Source organism: Diabrotica virgifera, chromosome 9 (genome assembly GCF_917563875.1).
Source record: "Diabrotica virgifera virgifera chromosome 9, PGI_DIABVI_V3a".
Lineage (NCBI taxonomy): Eukaryota > Metazoa > Arthropoda > Insecta > Coleoptera > Chrysomelidae > Diabrotica > Diabrotica virgifera.
This window is the reverse complement of record NC_065451.1, coordinates 108,024,164-108,046,134: the sequence shown is the minus strand read 5'-3', so window position 1 is coordinate 108,046,134 and position 21,971 is coordinate 108,024,164. Positions and strand designations below refer to the sequence as shown.

At 32.1% G+C, this 21,971-nt stretch overlaps 1 protein-coding gene across 1 annotated transcript in view; it reads left to right on the top strand.

Moving 5' to 3' along the window:
- The first annotated feature begins 304 nt into the window (after positions 1-304).
- Positions 305-21,971, top strand: part of LOC114345097 (microfibril-associated glycoprotein 4-like) — a 56,975-nt gene continuing 35,308 nt past the window's right edge. Inside the window, exons 1-2 of the mRNA XM_050662371.1 lie at positions 305-372; positions 20,213-20,243. The gene's annotated coding sequence lies outside the window, so the exon portion shown is untranslated. The remainder of the gene's footprint in view (positions 373-20,212; positions 20,244-21,971) is intronic.

Here is a 21,971-nt window from a genome sequence, read left to right as displayed (position 1 = left end):
AATCGCGCGTGTTTTAAAGACCTTAATATCCACTTATATTTTAGTATACTACGAAAATTCTTTCTTTTAGGTCGATATACAAATATTCTAGTGTGATAATTTAATAAACATTTGTACTAGAGATTTTTTAACGTGCAATCAACTAAATAACGCTGAAGATAACCACAAAAATGATAAAATAACATCTTTTTAAAAAGTTGCAGTTATTTAAGATAAGAAACACCTCAAACTGGTTAATATCTTTTCCTGTATATTCAAACTTATAAATAGCCAAACCATTTGATCTTATTTTAATAAATCACAATGATCTCGTTTGTGGTTCTTCTCTTAATATGTGTCAAGTTTGGTGTCTCTCAGTCTCCGGCTGAAGAAGTAAGTAGTATAAACAAATAAAAATGACTTCATACTATACAAGGTGTTAGTAAATAAGTTCGACAACATTGAGGGGATGATTCTGCATGAAAAAATAATGAGAGTTGTATATATAAATGTATATCCGCAATTGATTCGTTTTCGAGATACAGGGTGTTAAATTTTTATTACAAACTAACAATTAATTTACTACCTTGAAACCGGTGGAGAAATGCAAATAGAGTTTGATGGGGATTAACAAATACTTATTGTGCGTTTTTGACATATCATTAAAAATTGTATATGCATCATTGGCGCGCACAGGGTAATCGTCTGAATTTTTTTCTTCTTCTTCTTCTCGCTGTCCTTATGCCCTATAAGAGCGTCGGACTTTGGTATCATCTATTCACGTTTTACCCATTTCTTCCACGCCTTCCGGTCTAATGCCATTTCCTTCATCTGTTGCACTGTCTTTTCTCTCTTGGTCCCGATTTCCTCGATTTGCTCCATCCACCCCTTTCTAGGTCAGCCCCTTCTTCTTTTCCTTTGTCTTTTGACACCTGTCACCTTTATTAGTATGTTCTCGTTCATTCTAGTTATATGTCCAAACCGATTCAGTTTTCTTTTTTCAATTTTTTTCTCTATTGGTTCCTGTCTTAGAACGTTTCTGATGATTTCGTTCCTTTCCCTGTCCATCTTCGTCTTTCCAGCTATTTTTCTCAGCTGCTTCATTTCTGCTGCATTTATGGCACTTTTATGTCTTTTATATGTAATATATATCTCGCTAGCATACCGAAATTAAAAAAAAAACAAAATATTACGCCGTTTGGATATATCAAAATAAAAATCATTTTTGAATTCCTTATTCAATTTGTGATAAAAAATCTTTCTTGCCTTTTTTGTTATATGATATACCATTTTTATAAAAAAAAGATCTTAGCACCTATTTTACATCTATTTAATACATTATCAAGAACCATCTAATGAAATAACATTTTATTGATTACATAAAAAATATATACAAGAATCTACAACATTAAAAGTTTTACTCCAACATTAAAGGTTAAACTAAAAATGTTTTACTCTTTCATATGTACAATGGACATTTAAAGGGGTGCTTTTATGAGAAAGGCGTGAATTAGTCCCTATATATAATAGGGTGTTGTAATGCACTTTTCTATAAATAGATCTACAGAAAAGTTCTTCCTCTTCTTCCCACTTTATAAATCGGCTCAATGCCTGTTTTACTTTGGTTTTTAGCCTCAATTGACATTGTCTGACCATCTTTTCCTCGGTCGTCACAATGATCTTCTTCCATTTGGCGATTTGTCTCTTGCTATTCATTCTATTCTATTTTCTGCCATTCTTTCTATGTGTTGACTCCATTCTATTTTTCTTCTTTTGGTCCACATGTTTATTTCTTCTACATCACATCCCGCTCATATTTCCTCATTTCTTACTCTATCTATTAGAGTATGGTTTTTTATTTTTCGTAAGACTTACATTTCTGCTGTTTCCAGCAGTCTTTGTGTTTTCGCCGTATCCGCTCTTGTTTCCACTGTGCACGTCATTATCGAAAGTTGATTTATATATCCTGGTTTTCGTTTCCGTTATGAGGTATATACCTATTTGTTTCTCCAGATTGTATTGTTAAGACATCCTGCTGCTCTGTTCGCCACGTTAACTTGTTTTTGTACTTCTTCTTTCCTTGACAGTTTTATTCCCAAGTATTCCGTTTTCATCACTTGTTCTATTATTTGGTTATTTACGACCGGTTTATATCGTCTCGGTTCCGCTGATATCACTATCGATTTAGTTTTCTCTGTTGAGATCACCATGTTGTATATCAGCGCCGTGTCTTCGAATTGTTTAATTAATCTTTGTAGGTCATCTTCATTTTCGGATGTTATTTTGGGATCGCCGGCGTAGCATATTCTCTTTATTACCTTTTCTCCCATTCTATATCCTCATCGTTTTTAACTTTCTTTATCCATTATCAGATTAAAAAATATTAATGGGCTCAGGGAATCTTCTTATCTAATGGCAGTTTCATACTTGGTAAGTTGCGACAGTTTTCCTTTACATCTTACCATAGCTATGTTATCTTTATATTCTAAGTGGTTTTTAGTAAATCCAGTGATATTCCCCTTTCGTATAGTAAACGTATCACGTCCCGAATTCCAACTCAATCAAAAATTTTCTTCAGATCTATCAGGCACATATTTTGTTGGTTTGTTTTATTCCAGCGACTTTTCTTTTATTTGTCTTACTACAAAAACTGCATCTGTGCATGATCTTCCTGTCCGAAATCCTTGCTGTTTCTCTTGCAGAGTTATTCGTTCGTTTATCTTTGTGGCTATAATCCTTTTAGTCAATTTGAGTGTCGTATTTAAAAGATTTGTAGCTCGATAATTATTGAAGCATTTCTTATCTCCTTTCTTGAAGAACATTAGCATGATCTCCCCCACTATTCATCTGGTATTCTGTCCGTGGTGATTATTTTATGAATAAAAAGTTGCAGTTGTTGTATAAGGTAATCACCACCATATTTTAAAAGTTCATTTGGTATTTGATCTTCCCCTGGTGACTTTCTATTTTTTAATTTGTTTATTCCTTGTTCACTTCTATTTGGGAGATTTCGGTCTGTTCATTAGTTATTATATTTGACGTTACTGGTAAAGATTCTTCGTTTTCTTTTTTAAACATTTCTGTCAGGAAGGCCACCCATGTATCCTCTTTTATGTGTTCTACTTCAACTAGTTCTTTCATTTCGCTTCTTTGTTGTCTTATGTTTCTTGTTTCTGTTCTCTTTTTCTTCTTCTTCTTCTTCTTCTTTTATATAGGCAGTACTGCCTGTTTTTCTTCAACGGTGCCTTTCATTCTGCCCCTAAGTTTTCATTCTATCTCTTCCTTGGGCGTCCTACAGTTCTCCTGCCCAATTGTGGCTTGTCCCTGGCTATTCTTACTATCCTTGATTCAGACATCCTGCTTATGTGCTCATTCCATACTTCTTTTCTGTTCTTTACCCAGGTATGTATATTGTCTACTCCACATATGCGTCGAATTTCCTCACTTCTTACCCTATCCTGTAGTCCTTTTCCAGCAATCCTTCTTAAGATCTTCATTTCGTTGGTCTCCAGATGTCTTCCTGTTTTGCTTGTATCTGGTCTTCTTTCGGCCGTGTAAGTTATAACTGGCCCAATAACTGAATTATAATATATTCGGGCCTTTGCTTCCAATCTTAGGTGTTTGTTTTTCCAAATTGTGTCGTTTAGGCATTCGGCCGTTCTACTGGCTTTAATTATTTGGTCTTTTACCTCTTCTTCAATATTGTTGTCGGCTGATAGATTAATTTCCAGATATTTGAAAGTCATTACTTGTTGTATAATTTGATGGTCTAACTCCAATTTGCATCTTATTGGTTCTTTGGCAATTACTAAGCTTTTTGTTTTTTGGGCTGATATTTTCATATTCATTCCTTTTGCGTTTCTGTCCTGTGTAGAACAGAAAAGTTATTCAATATTAAATTTACTATCGAAATGTCATTTTATAAAGTCAAAAATAATTCTTTTTCACAAAAAGATATTCCAGAAATCGAAACAAAAAAAAACACGAAAAAACGCGATTTTTCTTTCTGTTTAAAATGACGTTCGGTAGAAATCTTGCGACTTTTTACAATATAAGAATTTTGATCGTGCGATTGTTAAAATCTACATAGTGGCTCGAGCAATCATAATATATGGATGAAGGAATAACAAATGGAATAAATATATGGAATAACAAATGAAGAAATCCTGAGAAGAATTGGGACAGAACGACAACTGCTATGCACAATTAAACAGAGAAAAACGGCATACCTGGGGCACCTAATTAAAAATAAAAGATACCAGTTTCTGCAAACCTTAATTGAAGGAAAGATCGAAGAAAAAAGGGGAGTGGGCAGGAAGAAAATGTCATGGCTCCGTAATGTCAAACAATGGACAGGACTAAAAAACATAGGAGACCTAATACATACTGCAAGGGATAGAGAAAAATGGTCAAACGTGATCGCGAACATCCCTTAGTGGATTGCATAAGAAGAAGAAGAACAAGAAGTTCTAAAGGTAGGGGAGCCCAAGCGGGGATTTTTGCAGTTAATCGAGCGCGTCAGATTAGCATATGGGGAGAAACCTGGTACCCGGCAGATATACCTCTACCATATATTGGCTCTTAACAAAGGGGAGTTCGTTAAGGGGGGCCCGAAAAAAAAATCTATCCTTAAAAAAACTCGAAATTGTCAGATTAAGATAAGGTAAGTTAAGTACATGCAAAAGAGTGTATATTTCAAAAATCTGAAGATTTGAGCCGGGCGTAAGGAAATGGGTGAGTCCCAAAGTTTCACAAGAAAAAAGCGAATATTTCGCGAAATGAATGACTGATCGAAAAACTAAAAAATATGTAATAAAGGAAATAATAAAAAATGTAGTATGTCAAAGTGTGTAAATAATTTATTTCTTTAGCTGAGCGCTTTCGACATAAACGTCATGATCGGAGCTAATGGTCAAATAGTAAAAAAGTACCGCTACAACATTGAGGTGTTAAAATTTGCATCTTGTGAATATAAATATGAATTTTGGTTGGAAATGCTTTGTCCTCCGTACAACCCGAAACAATAAAAACAGAAAAAACGGCCACATTACACGTTACACAAACACAAAACTTTTTTGATGGCATAGGTATCACCCATCCATTGTTGGTCTAGTAGAAACAGCTGACTGACGTTTATGTCGAAAGCGCTCAGCTAAAGAAATAAATTATTTACACACTTTGACATACTACATTTTTTATTTCCTTTATTCATTCAAGTGTGTACAAACTAATAAGTCTTTCAACTATTTTTTAAAAAATATGTGCTCAATATTTTCTTAAAATCTATCGAATGATACCAAACACGACTTCCCAAGGAGAGGGGTGGGGGGTAAATTTAATATTTTAAATACGAATCCCGCGATATTTCGCGAAATGAACATCAGATCGAAAAACTGTAAAATACACTTATTCAATATTTTTGAAAAATGTATCGAATGGCACCAAACACGACCCCCACGGAGGTGGGGTGGGGGTTACTTTAAAATCTTAAATATGAGCCCCCATTTTTATTGCAGATTTGGATTCCTTACGTAAAAATAAGTAACTTTTATTCGAAACATTTTTTCGAAATATGGATAGATGGCGTTATAATCGGAAAAAACCATTGTTGGAAATGGAAAATTAAATTAAAAATGGAAAGTCCCCACCAAAATTGAAAACTTTACTTAACTTTTTTTGGTTTTAGGACCTACTCTTTATAACCCAATAGGTCCCCAAAGCACTCGAGTGACTGCACATTTAGCATACTTTGCTCCCCTAATATAAATGCTTAAATTTTTTCGAGTCCTGAGAAAGCTAATAAATATTTCTGAAAAATTTAAACGCAGAATGAAAGATTACATTATTACTGAAGGCCGAAAGTACCTGAAAACTTCTATAATGTTTATTTTAATAAGTTACACGGGTGAAAAACTAAGAGAAAATTTAGTGTGATTTTTAATTTCGAATATCTCATTCAAAATAAACTTTTTATTTATTCTAAGGGACTTTCTGCCCTCGGTTATAACGTAATATTTTGTTCTGCGTCTAAATTTTTCAAAAATACTTACTTATTAGTTTTCTCAGGATTCGAAAAAACCGTAGAGGACGACCAAGGAAAACATGGAACAAAAGCATAAACGAAATCCTCTAAGAAAGAGGGAAAACAAGAAGTGAGGCGAAGGAACTAACTAGAGACACAAAAGAGTGGCGCAAATTTTTAGACAAAATTTAAGAGAGCTTGTACACCTCGATACCTACGGGTATAAGAGATTTTCGATTATGTATGTATGTATGTATGTAAAACAAATTGAAAATTTTGACACACGACATTTTGCGCCTTGCCCCTTAAGTTAAAGTTGATGTCATGTAATCTTATTGACTATTTTTCGATAAAGTCGTCCCATAATATTTTCCATAAAATGTTTGTGTCAAATCTGTTTTCGATTTATTTAATCTCTTATTATACAGTGCATTCGTAAAGTGTGGAAGCGGTCTATTATCTCATGACTTAATTATTTTCTGAGTTAAAGCTCTGACATTGTAACCAGAAAAAAGAAAAACTTCTGTTGGAGTGAAAGTAAAGAGAAAGATATACTCCAACAGAAGTAAGGAAAAAAAAGATAACTAGTGGAACAAGAATGAAGAGAGAGTGAGGTGGCTTCTACGTTGAGAAGCTGAAGTAAGAAAAATACTAAGAAAAAGCTGAAGTAATATGTAGGGAGGAAATAATAAGGTGCAGAAATAGATGGACTGATAATAGAAGTATGGATAGACATGAGGCAAACTGAATAGAGTTGGCTAGCAGGAGATGCAAGAGAACAACTTGACACTCAAGGATGGAGACGGCTCGTTTGCATGCCTGTCGAAAGAACAGTAGCTCAAGGTAGATAATGATGACTAGAAAAGGTATATACTAAGATAAAAATAATGTTCTGAAAATAAATAAAGGAAAAGAATTGCTAAAGAAGAACAAATTAAATAACACTAACAAATCATGGGCGCCAAGAAAATCATCTTCGATCATTCTCCCAGGTATCTTCCACCGCTGTCAAATACTAAATATATTAAATCAGTAAATGTGAACATAAAGGAATAATAAAAATAAATGATATAAAAAATAAATAAACATTTATTAAAATTAACTAACAGATTTTTAAAAATCTTTGAGTTAAATCAAATTGAATATAATGTGACTCTAAAATGACAAAGTTATACAAAGTTATATCTAAGATAACAACAATGATGTTGCCTGTTACAAAATTTAATAAGTACAACTCACATGAGACTTTTACCAAACGGTTATAGTACGCTTGCTACGTACAACTAAATTAAAAACCGACGAATATGAAAACTATAAATAAGCAGGCACAAGCCTGACTAAGAGAAAATACAATAATGAATTAATCAAAGCTAATGAATGAACACTAAATAAATGAAGTTAGATAAATATACAACGACTTGAATAAACCGAACAATTAAAAAAAAGCAAATGAACAACGAAATATTTGGGAACAAGCAATTAATATTACAAAATAAATATCAAACTAATAATAAAGTATTAAAACCTTTTCTTGGCATATTTCTGTGCACAAGAACTTACCGTAAATACAACAGTTTGGGAACTAAATACACTAATATTCAAATATGTTATCATAAAACCAAAGGTAAGCTAAATCTGAAAAAAAAATTAATAAACATTAAAAATTAAACTAAAAGTCTGAAATATAAAACGCAACAGTTATTAAAATCACCACACTAATTGTTGCCAAACAAACCAAACGACTCCTAACAGGTCGCTGTTGTATCCTCGGAAATGAGCACCAGGATGGCCCCAAATCATGCCTTCAGTAGGCCCAAGTGTTCAGACGAAAATTGCTTGATCGCAATGACATAATGACATACTCCCAGTGACTAGTGGTTTGAGATTGGCCTCTCGGTGGTTTGAGGTGGTTTTAAGTTTTCACATGAGTGGCTACAAAAAATATAATTCCCGTTTATTTCAATTTCCCACTGTACGACAAATTAAGAAAAGGAAAGAAGAAAAACTCGGGAAGTGTTTTTAGGATAGATAGTAATTTAAAAAGGCCATTAGTTAAAAATAAACTTACTGAATACATGACAAAATATGACCTTGACAAAAATTTATGTGTTTTTCTAATTACAGACGTGGCTTTGGGATTTAAATACAGAACAGATAATGATTTCTTTTAAAATAATTATAGGCTACTTATTAGATGTTGGAATAAAATATACAGATATCAAGGTTAGGATTTTCTCTGAATGAATATTACTTATAAGATATTGGAATAATTAAAAGATACTGACTAAATTCACTGAATAACTTTACACATAAGATTTAATTGGAAAATTATATGTCACAGTTATAAAAAAATTATTATAAAAACAGATATCGCTAGTTACCGTGTGACACGATGATTTTATGCAGAAATCCCGTTGTATTAATTCCTTATTTCTTCCCTAAATAAGTTGGGTCATCCATACTTCAAAATTCACACATTTTAATTAACAAATGAAATTTACCATGGAATTAGATTCTTCTCAATCAATCAATTTTCTCGACCTACTATTACCAGATTAAATGACCACTTCGAATTCAGTACCTACAGGAAACCAAGGAAACCAACACAGACCGACCATGTTATCCCAGCATCTTCCAACCACCCAATGTCACACAAACTTGCTGCTTTTCATAGTTACATACACCGTCTTGAAACCATCCCCTTATCACAATCCAACTACAGTAAAGAATTAAATATAATACGTCAAATTGCTTTCAACAACGGATACGATCCACACATCATAAGCAAGCTCATGCATAAAAGACAGCTCAGGGTCTTACGACATGCCACGTTCCCTATGGGTTTGACAACCAAACCTACTTATGCTTCCATACCTTTTCACGAAGATCGACTATCTGGGGATATTTCAAATATTATAAAAAGATCAGTAGAAAACATCCAAATTTCTTTTAAGGTATCCAACAACATAGGACAGTCTCTATCTAACACCAAAGATATTATCAACTATATGAATCGTAGTGGTGTTTAAAAACTACAATATTCTGACTGTGATGCCACCTACATGGGAAGAACTTGTAGATCACTTGCTTCTCGCTCTCTTGAACACATCAGAAGAGAGAATATCTTCTCACAACATCTCAAAGAGAAAAATCATACTCTGAACATCCCAGATGATGTTTCTCTTCTACACAATATCCCCCAAAGAGACTTTCTGAAGTTGGACTTGTACGAGGACCTGGAAATAGTCAGAGAAAAACAAAAGAGCCCAAATTGTGTCAACCGCCATGTTTCGTTTAACCGGGACTTCTATCCACTTCATCGACAACTTTTTTCTTAACTTCTTTTTAATTACAATAGTACTTTTCACCTCTTTATTACTCTATCGCTTCCACATAGCCACATTTACAGTTGATTTGACACAATTCATAATGATTTTCTTTCCTTATTCATCTCTATCCATCAACCACTATCACTATCCAATTATACACACACAAACCAATAGCTGCTATCATCACCCACATACATACCGTTTCATCTCTAAATTTTCATCAATAATTTAATTATATCCACCCCATATAATCATACTGCAACTAAATTTAATAGTCTCACTACTCTTTCTGGGTCCCGTTCATGTTACATTTTAATTATATTCTCATAAATTTATAACACCACCCCTCTCCCCTATGTTAGCTATCTCATATATTGGTCTGTTTTGTCGAACCCTTAGAGTTCCAGGCGATATGCAGGGATCTTGAGAAATGGTGGCATGTATCTTAGCTTGTATTATATATCCCTCCCAGATCAGAAAACAGTTCTACACCTTTGTCACCCACCCAGTGATTTTTATGGTACTTCCACATACTATAACAACTTCCAATTATTCTAATATAATTGATAACTTTTAAATAAACACACAACTGCTTTTCTAAGCCCTAGATATCACATATAAAGGGTTTGATAATGTTTATTGAGTTTTCTGTATTATGTGTAATGTGGTTTGCCTACTTCCTCCATTACAATATTTTAACATTTACATCAAGTCTATTTCCATTTTTACAGACTATCTACCACAGTGGGAACGACTGTTTTTATTGTTATTAATTTAACAAATTTTACAATAAATACCACAAAACAACAGGGAAATTATAACTTCCTGTGGAACTGTCATTCCTGTCATGTCACCATTCAGAATTTCCGTTATCAAAATCACTTGCTTCCATACAGTCATGATGTGAACTTGTCAGATAGAGCTCATTGGTACCTCGGGCGAAAAACATTGGATATCTTAATCATCCATGTTATAATTCACATCTTTGTCATATGTTCCGATGACGGATCAATTGTAAAGGGTTTTTACCCTGTTATTTTTATTTTGGTGGCTTGCATGTAGTTTCTAAGTGAGTATAACCTATAACTTTTTATAACCTTAGTCAACATTTTAAATACTTTGCATTATTTTATCTGGTTGTACACATTTTAGGATTGCACTGATGATGATCGGTCAACCGATCGAAAACTAGTTCTGTCTTTGATGTAGCCCTGTATAGGGATTTTAACAAATATACCTTTTATAAAGGATTTTATGTTTTTGTAATGGTATACAGCCAACTACAGGAAATTTTTCCTCGTGGATTTATTAACAAATGAGGTCTAACCTCTAAATTTGACCTAATTTTGTCACACGCCACCCATACTCGTTGAATCTCCAACCAAAAGTGACACGGAATTTCTCTGTTCCCCAAAATTAAGACTCGGAACATGAAATCAAATTCTCCGCTAGGTGCGTATATTACAAATTCAACCAGTGATACCAACATAATTAGGTGTGGCATCGTTGCACGAAATTTTTAATATAAAAGATAATTATTATAAATGATTAATTACGCGAAAATTAGAGAAATTTAAGAGATCGAGAGAAAATAATTATGAAAATAATTAAAGAGCTAATTTCGTAACGTGAACCGTTACAATCCCCTTCTACTCGGAGAAAAAAAAATTATCAAAATTTTTTTTCTAAACTTCAAAATATTAACAACTAAATTTGCAATACATAGTCTAACAATCCACGTTGATTCGCAAGATTACCACTAAACATAAACTAAGGATCAAAGAAAAAGAAATAAATAGGTATATGACTCAAACTCATATTAAAATGTTACTCTCTGCTACCAAATATTGACATAATATTGCTTAGAAGTCAAACAAACTAAATACTGTACTAAATTTCATAATAACACTAAGTGTCCAATTGGGCACTAAAACTAAAATTGAACTATCTATGGACATCAGATTTATAAAGGGTATATCCAAGAACGGAACAACCAGGAAAAGGTGTAAGCCAATCCGCACCATATCACAAGTAAATATACCAAAGTGACTAAAAAAATTAGTAACTAAAATAAGTAAAGAATTGAACACTTAGTCCAAAATTGAACTAACAATGGACACCAGATTCATAATAGTATATCCAGAGAAGAACAATCAGGAAGATTTAGGGAACAATTCTCACCAATGCCAAATAATACTAATAATAAACATACCAAAGGAATCCAAAAGTCAATAACCAAAATAAATGGGGAATCGGACACTTAATCCAAAGTCGGACTATCAGTGGACACCAGATTCATAAAAGCATATCCAAAGAAGAACGACCAGGAAGATTTATGGACCAATTCACACCAATACTAAACCACATAAACAAATCAGGTCTACGTACACCCACATCCGGTAATACGAGCCTATCAAACCAAATAACAAAATAAGTGAAGAATCGGACACTTATCCAGAATCGGACTATCAATGGACACCAGATGTATATAAGAGCATATCCAAAGAAGAACGATCAGGCAAATTTATGGACCAATTCTTACCAATACATACTAAATAAACTAAATTATTGGATCCAATGGTAAATGATACTGAACAAAATAAATAAATTAGGTCTACATACACCCTCATCCGGTAATATGAGCCTATCCAAACTAACTAATCAAAATAAGTCAAAACAAAAATTAATAACAGTGTGAAGCAGTGTTCGTCACACTTATACAGACTAAGTAAAAGAGATGTACCCAAACTAAACCAAAAGTAACATAAATACCTGAAGTCCATTGACTAAAGTAATCTAGAAACTACATACACTGAATTCATGCTGCTATTCGCGAACTATAGCATGTTGCTACAACAGATGTATGAGAATAACCAGACACAGATAAAGTACCAACTAATTATGTAATAATAAGTAAGAAAGAAAAATAATAGATGGTGAACTTATAAGTTCTATGACACCATGATAGATGATAGGAAAAAAAATATGACGAGAACGAGCAACCAATTTTTAATAAAACTGTAGATCCATGTGTTCTCACATACATAACATTATCTAGGAAATATTCCCGAATCTAAATAACAAATCATGCCTAAGGAAAGATTTGGGAATATACTCAAAAGAAAAACTCATTTGTACAAACACCTCAAACACTGAATTAACGAACCTACTATGTATAGGAATAGTCAACAAACAAACATACTATGAAGTAAGAGACATAATATAAACTAAATACTTCCCTATCAAATGGTAAAAATGTAACTGGAATAATTGGACTAATTACACAAGAATGGTTAGGACCTGCTGCAGACATTTCCTGACCAGAAATATTATGATGGATTAACATCTGCCTACTCTGCCATGAAAGACATAGATTACGAAATCGGATAGCAGTGATCAGTTGCTGAATTTCGAACCCACGTATTCACCAACTAGCATTGACAGAGTAATGACAGACTAGTTCATAAGAAGAAATATGAAAGACTCAAGAATTCATACATACATCAATATTCCAAACAAATTCCAGAATCATAGTGTGTAGGATATAAGGATATAAATTATTACAATCAAATTCCAAACGAAATCAAATTCTCCGCTAGGTGCGTATATTACAAATTCAACCAGTGATACCAACATAATTAGGTGTGGCATCGTTGCACGAAATTTTAAATATAAAAGATAATAATTAGAAATGGTTAATTACGCGAAAATTAGAGAAAATAATTAAGAGATCAAGAGAAAATAATTATAAAAATAATTAAAGAGCTAATTTCGTAACGTGAACCGTTACAACATGTCGATTTTTATTTTTAAATTATGATTTTTTGACGTATAGTACAAAATAGTGACGTCATCGATTTGGGCGTAATGACGTCATCGATTTGGGCGTAATGACGTCATCGATGATTTTTTTTAAATGGTAATAGTGTCGCGTGGTAGCTCATTTGAAAGGTGATTCAATTTAACATCATTATTCATACAGGGTGGCCAAAAATAATTTTTGAATTAAAATAATTGACGCAAAAAGAAGAATCTATGTAATTAATTTAGCTCTAAATACATTTTAATGATGCCACATACAGGGTGAGCCACGCTCAACGGGACGGAGCCTACCGGGGAAACGGCTAAAGATATTAAAAATTCCTTCCGTAGGAATACGTAGGTCAGTACCGGCTACAAATTAAAATTTGTGAAATATATACAGGGTGTCCCAATTTGGCGTAATGATATAAAGTTATATATTTTTAAATGGAACAACCTATATTTCACTTTAATTTTGAATTCTACTGAACAAAGTAATGTTACTTTATTCAATATTCCCTATACCTATTTTTGACAGGTTTCGATTTATTTGGGATTTTCTGAAAATGTACTATTCGCGAAATTAATTAATTAAACATTATCGCATAAATTTTAATTAACGCCTTTTTGTCAGTTAATTGTCAACTGTCCATGCTTTACATCAGAATAATTACCATTTGAAACTAATCTACAGAGTGTTCGCAATCTGAAGTGTCAATGCTGTATAATATTTTGTATAATTATTTTCTTAACTTAAATGGGACACCCTGTGTTTTACTTAAATTTTGAATTCTAATCAAAAAAATAATATTACTTAATTAAACAATCCCTATACCTATCTTTGATAATTTTCGATTTATTGCGTTTTTTTTTTTGAAAATGCACTATTCTTGAAATTAATTAATTACACTTTATTACATAAAGTTAAACAAAACACACTGGAAAAAATTAATTTACATTAAATGTTCAGAATGGTCTCCATTTTCTTCAATACATAACCTCACTCTGTGTTTAAAATTGTGTTTTACTTTTCTTAACATTTCTGGAGTAACTGTAACTGTTGCAAACGCATTACGAATACCCGTTTTCATGTCTTCAGCGGTTGTAGGTGGAGTTTGATAAACCAAACTTTTAATATATCCCCAAAAAAAGTCCATTGATGTTAACCCAGGTGATCTAGGGGGCCAATTGAGAGCACCATCCCTACCTATCCACTTTCCGCGAAATTTTCTGTCTAAATATTCTCTAACATTACGCGTATAATGTGCTGGAGCACCGTCTAGCTGCAGACACATTGTTCTTCTAATATTTAAAGGGATATTTTGCCAAAGTATTGAAAACCCTCTTCGTAGAAATCTTAAAAACTTTTTTCCATTTAAATGGCCATTAAAAAATACGGTCCTATCACATGTTCTCCTATTATTCCACCATACACATTAAGGGACCATCGGTTTTGTCGATCAATACATCCATATTTATGTTGATTTTCCGTATTATAATAGTGAAAGTTATGTCGATTCACGAGTCCATTATTATGGAAATTAGACACATCAGTGAATAAAATTTTATCAAAAAAATATTGATCTGCTCCCGTTTGGTCTCGAAACCACAAACAAAACTCTAACCTACGTTCAAAATCAGTTCCATACAAATGCTGATGCATTTGAATATTGTGTGGGTGATATTTATATTTTTTAAGAATTCTGCGTATACTAGTTTGGTTTACTTTAATCTCCCTGGCCATCGTCCTTGTACGTGGGTCATTCCATTTCAAATCACTCAATTTTGGAGCAAAAAAAAATTTGGACCTCCGATTTGTCTGAAAATTGGTATATAGCTTCTGCGGGACGTAAAAATAAGATAATTAAGGTCAAAAAATCTTCTTCTTATTTTTTTCTCAAAATGTTATTTTATGCGATTTTACAGTGATTTGGTGTTTATTTATACAAATTTGCATTTTCTATCGTAAAGTATCAATGGGAAACATAATATTTTAATAGAAGGGATTTAAAAATGTCATTATTTGGCATTATAACAAGTTACTTTCATTCAAAACAAGCTTTTGATCAAATTTTATAGTCTAGAAAACGTTAAAATACGGTTTTTACATTTTCTCCATTCCCAAAATACGTCATAATTGATTTGGCTGAAAATTTGCCCACAGATAGACAAAACATGGGACTTTAAGTAGTGGTGAGAAGGATTTGAATTATATTACAATACCAAAAAAGTTACATGCAATATTATAGTCAAAAATATTGGCGTCTACTGTAAGTACAATTAACTCGAAAATATCGACCTTACAACAAAAATTGTTAAAAAGAAATTGTAATAATTGTAAATACGATTTATTTGGAACAATTTCAGTTCCTACCATTTTTGTCGAAAAGTTAAAAATGGCGGAGATATTGAGCAAAACAGGTTCTCCTTTAAAATCAAGATGGCGGCTAACGTAACGGAGGAATTCATTCGTGATTATAAATTTAGGCTACTATTGACTTCCCTAAAGATCAGGAAAATAAAATTTTGGGCAGCTCGCCATTCAAGGTCAAATGCTATCCCGACTGGACTAATATATACTTTTGAGTCTGATATTACTGCATGTAACTTTTTTGGTATTGTAATATAATTCAAATCCTTCTAACCACTTGAAGTCATATCTTTTGGATATCTGTGGGCAAATTTTCAGCCAAATCGATGATGATGTATTTTGGGAATGGAGGAAAATGTAAAAAACGGTATTTTAACGTTTTTTACACTATAACATTTGATCAAAAACTTGTTTTGATTCAAAATAACTTGTTATAATGCCATATAATGACATTTTTGAGTCCTTTCTATTAAAATATTATGTTTTTCATTGATAATTTACGACAGAAAATGCAAATTTGTTTAAATAAACACCAAATCACTGTAAAATCGCATAAAATAACATTTTGAGAAAAAAAGAAGAAAAAGATTTTTTGACCTTAAATATCTTATTTTTACGTCCCGCAGAAGCTATATTCCAATTTTCAGACAAATCGGAGATCCAAAATTTTTTGCCTGAGTGATTTGACATGGAACGTACCACTTGTATTTGGATTTTCAATAACTGATTGAATAACTTCTAATTCGGTATTTTCATCTTCAGTTATGGGATTTATCAATTTTCGTTTAGGATAAACAACACTTCCAGTTTCACTAAACCCTGTTATGACTCTTTTAAATACTTCTTTACGAGAATGACGTTTTAAGGGAAATCTCTCAGCATAGACTCTTGATGCTAACAAACTGTTTTGATCACATTCACCCAGTACTTAAATCATATTTACTCCGTTATTTAATTGAATAATCTGACATTTCTATTAATTGAAAGCAATACAGTTATTAGTTTGACTATTAGTTTGACAGCTAGGTACCTTTTGTTTTTTCATGGCATTCTTTATAATGTATAATGAGCTATGTAATTAACTACATTTAATGTTCCAGGTGACATAATGCAAATAGATCTGAAGATACTAGATATTAATATAAAATTTTATAATAGTTTGATTATAATACTTGTTACAGCATTCAAATACAGGGTGTTTTGTTAAAGTTAGAGTAGAACTTTATGTAATAAATTGTAAATTAACGTGTAATTAATTAATATCAAGAATTCGGAATAATTAATAATAATAATTAATTTCAAGAATTCATTTTCAAAAAAAACGCAAATAAATCGCAAATTATCAATGATAGGTATAGGGATTGTTTAATAAAGTAATACTATTTTTGTGATTAGAATTCAAAATTAAAGTAAAATACAGTGTGTCCCTTTTAAGTTAATAGAGTAATTATACAAAATATTGTACAGCATTGACACTTCAGATTGCGAACATTCTGTAGATTAGTTTCAAATAGTAATTATTCTGATGTAAAGCATGGACAGTTGACAATTAACTGACAAAAAGACGTGAATTAAAATTAATACGATAATGTGTAATTAATAATTTCGCGAGTAGTACATTTTCAGAAAAACCCAAATAAATCGAAACCTGTCAAAAATAGGTATAGAGAATGTTGAATAAACTAACATTATTTTGTTCAGTAGAATTCAAAATTAAAGTGAAATATAGGTTGTTTTATTTAAAAATATATAACTTTATATCATTACGCTAAATTGGGACACCCTGTATATAATTCACAAATTTTAATTTGTAGCCGGTACTGACCTACGTATTCCTACGGAAGAAATTTTTAATATCTTTAGCCGTTTCCCCGGTAGGCTCCGTCCCGTTGAGCGTGGCTCACCCTGTATAATGAAAAACAATGTTTATTTCATAAATAAACATTGCTTTTCGCTTAAATTAAATGTCAAACAGCCACACACCTGCCCCTTAACAGTTTGAACATTTAAATTAAGTGAAAAGTAATGTTTATGTGATTATGTGTCAAATAAACATTTTTTATTCTCTTTTGTGACAAAAGTAAAATGTATTTTGAGTTAAATAAATTACATATATTCTTTTTTCTTGCAGTAACTAATTTAATTCAAAAGTAATTTTTTTGGCCACCTGGTATACATAATGATGTTATTGTTTATATTACTGAATACATAATTGAATTACCTTTCGACCACACGACCACTATTCCTATTAAAACAAAATCATCGGTGGCGTCATTATGCCCAAATCGATGACGTCACTATTATGGGATATACGTCAAAAAATCATAATTTAAAAATAAAAATCGACCTGTCAGAGCTATAACTCTGAAAATAATTAAGTCATGAGATAATAGACCGTTTACACACTTTACGAATGCACTGTATATAATTATACAGGGTGATTGATTAGTGGGGTAAAGCTCAATAGATCCGCTATAGTAATAGATAGCAATAAAAGTTAATAACAAAAATTGTAGCCAACTTTGAGCTTCACATTACCAAATTAGTTAGAATGTTACCTACAGGTTTTTCGATAACACAGTGCAGACCAAATTTGTTTTTTAAATGGAACACTCTATATTTTATTTTATATTCTAAATCCTGTTAACTTCTCCATCACAAAAATATAAAGGTGTGTTATGTTATACAGGGTATTTACAAAGTTATAACCAATTTTGTATTAAAATCGTAACAAGTTCAACTCCCTGTGTAAATAAAAATAAGCACAACAGCAATGTCCCCATTTACCCCAGGAATAAATCACCCTGCTTTTAATCACTGATTATATACAGGGTATTTGGTAAAGAATGAGCCATAACTTAACCTTAGATTCCTGAGCTTAAAATAGGTCGATTACCTTAGTACAAAAGTTGATAATAACCGAAATACAGGGTGTCAAAGTTAAACTTTTATTTTATTTATTCTTGAATATTTCCCAGCAAAGGCAGCTACATACGTCTTTCCGCTCATTTAAAACGTTCAATTTTTTTATCCCCCTCTCTACATATTTTTGAATGAAAATTTGTATTTTTTTAACATTTCTACTTTAAAAAGGTATACTACATTATTTTCGCTAATCTCACCGTTTTCGAGATAAACGCATTTTAGATCTGCGATGTAACATACTTTTTTGCATAATATCATTTTAGTAAGACCCGAAAAATAAACTTATAACCAAAATGACCAGTTCTCATATTTATGTCATTGCATCGCAAATTTCATTTGAAGAAATTTACGATATTTTTTATTAACTCCATTGAGTACAAAGAGTTACTCCAGTGAGTAACCTCTTTAAAATTATTCTAAAACTAAAATTTTATCCGTCTGAATACACTTAATTACATTTAGTTGGTCAAGTCGGACGGCAGTTGCCGTTTTAGTCTACGCACTTCAAAGACGTCTTGACGCACTTCAAAGACGCACATTTAATTGTCTGGCAAACGCATTAGGTAAAAATATTAAGTAAATATTAGGTAAAGTAAAAATATTAAGATAATAAAAATTTTGATTCAAAACGTATGTAGAGTGGATGACAAAAAAAAATTAACCTATTAAATGAGCGCTGCAGGGCCTATGTGCCGCCCTCTGGGTAATATATCGTTTTTGGTAGCGAATTTAGATTTCACGTCTCAAGAAACCCCAGCTTACCAAATTTCGAGTTATTTTGCCATTCCTGTTAGGAAATATTCAAGAATAAATAAAATAAAAGTTTTAATTTGACACCCTGTATTTCGGTTATTATCAACTTTCGTATTAAGATAAGGTAGGTTAAGTCGACCTATTTTAAGCTTAGGAATCTAAGGTTAAGCTATGGCCCATTCTTTACCAAACACCCTGTATACAGTTGAGTCCGCGAGTCTTTACCCGTGCGTCATCATTTAAAGCATACGAAATAAGTCGGAAATCTATTTCACGTAACAACAACTGACAGAAAGTGGCTACTGTTCCGATTACGGGATTTATTTTAAAATTTGACGTTATCAAATATATAGAATGTCAAATGTAAGTTTTGCTTCAAAATTTTTGTGCAGAATTATAGCTACATTTGAAGTAGCTTAATAAATTCTTTTATTATTATTGATTAATAAATAAATAAACAATTTATAAAAAAATTCAATACCATATTTTATTTTTGTTATTTTATTCACTTTGACGGAAATCTAAACACAATTTCTTTACTGTGTGAATGACGTTAGCTTTGTATGTTTTAAATATTAATTGCCAAAATATAATTATTTACCTTAAAATTTCAGAGCCCAATATAAAATTAGTTGTGAAAACAACTGTTTGTGTAATATAAAGAAACTTAAAAACGCAAAAATTAGACAAAAACCGCAAAAAATTCAACTGACTGACAGCCACAAAAATAAACAAAGCAGAAACGTCAAACAAATTGTGCTTAAAATATGAAAACATACCGAATCGTCTTTTTTTTGTACCTATCTCTTTTCAATGCACTGAGTCTAGATGGTTCATAAAAATAACATGTGTCTTTACTTAATAACAAACGGCAGCTGGTTTGTCATGAGTTTCATGCGTGGAAGAGAATGATGCTAGATAAAAAGTTTGTGTTTTATCTCGCCAGGTATTAATGACGCACGGGTAAAGACTCGCGGACTCAACTGTAATTATGATCGTTTTTAATTTATAATTATTATATTTTATTTTCAGGTACCAGCTGCAAATCCTGACGTTGGTCAAGGTAAAACTATTATTATTTAAATTTGATTTTAATCCAAATCCATTATTTTTGTTCGCGCACGTATACATACACTACTGTTAAAATTACAATCGTATAAATTTGACACAACGTTGGGAAGGTTTCTATAGAGTGCGTTCCAACGAAAATTGACCCCCCCCCCCACAACGTCAAAACTCCGCATCAACCCTCAGTTTTTCTTTTTAATAGCAAGTGTGGTCGAGTGGGACACTCCGTGGACTGGAGAGTCGTTGGCTAACTTTAGCTCTCTTAACCCTAGAAGGACCAAGGAGGGTTAAAAAGTATCTACAACATTGTATTACATCCGATTGTCTAAATACCTTTGTTCCTAAAAATCTCAAATATCTAATTAATAGTTGTCGGCATACTATTGCCCTATTAGATGGCATAATTAGCATTTCTATAATTTAATTCATTTCCTCATACTTTTATAAAAACTGGACAGTGACTATAAATAATCCCCTTGAATATCTTCAACACCATCCAAAAATGGAAAGGGACGATCATTCATGTGTCAAATTAGCAAAATCTAAAAGAAAAAAGGCCAATAAGTGAGCATAAACAACCATAGTTTGTTCAAAATGCAAGTATGTATGCGGTAAGCACAGCAAGAAGTAATAGCTATTTGTATAACAAGGGAGGAAAGTGCTACTTTTCCTCCCGAGAATGAAGTTTACTGCCCGACGCGTAGCGGAGGGCAGTAATCATTCAAGGGAGGAAAAGGCACTTTACTCCCATGTTATACATATGGTTTTTCCACCTTCCTCAAAAAACAAGTCCTTTTTTCATTTTTACTTAATTTATTTATGTAACTAACCAACAAAATTTATTAGAACTAAAATTAACAAGTAGGTACAATATAACTGTCAACTGTCAAATATAAGTCAAATTATTAATGTAAACATTGTTAAATCAGAATAACAATTTACTGTTTTTTACCATTCTGCAAAATACAGAGTGTTTTTAAATAAACGTTAAAATGTATAGATACTTACGTAATACCTAGAAAATATATATTTTACAGGGCGTCAATAGGTTATATTTCATGAATGAAATACCATGACGTCACTTTTACTTTTCCTCCCTAGGGAGGAAAAATATTTTCCTCCCTAGGGAGGAAAAGTACAACTTTGCTCCCTACAATCAGGTAGGGAAACGTATACTTTCAGTAGAGGTAGGTGGAAAAAAATGTTTCTGTATCCTACGATAATGCCAGTTCCACTGAATCCGGGTAAATTATAAATTCGTATCTTTTAACTGTTCCATTAACGCCTAGGAATAATTTAAAAGTGTTATTTTTAAATTAGTTTAAATAATAAAATATAAAAACTGAAATAGTTTTGTACACACTTATGACAACAGGTAAAAGGGGGGAGAAGTGTACTTTTGAAGTGTGTAAAATTAATATTTCTTAGCTGAGCGCTTTCGGCTTATAAAGCCATCTTCGGAGCTATGCTACAATAAAAGATCTCTAATGAATAATTGATCTTAGAATTCAAAGTTTAACTTACGTCAAAAAGGTCAAAATACCACTATGAAGAGAGATGGGTTCCATTTATGATATGAAATACTTCTGTTTCTTATGTAGTTTTTTATTGGTTGGAAAAAACCTTGTCTGTCTGTTTTAAAAATTGTTCAATTTGCTGTTGGTTATATTTGTATCCAGAAAAGTTAAACATCAAGAACGAGCACAAAGGACTTTCACACGAA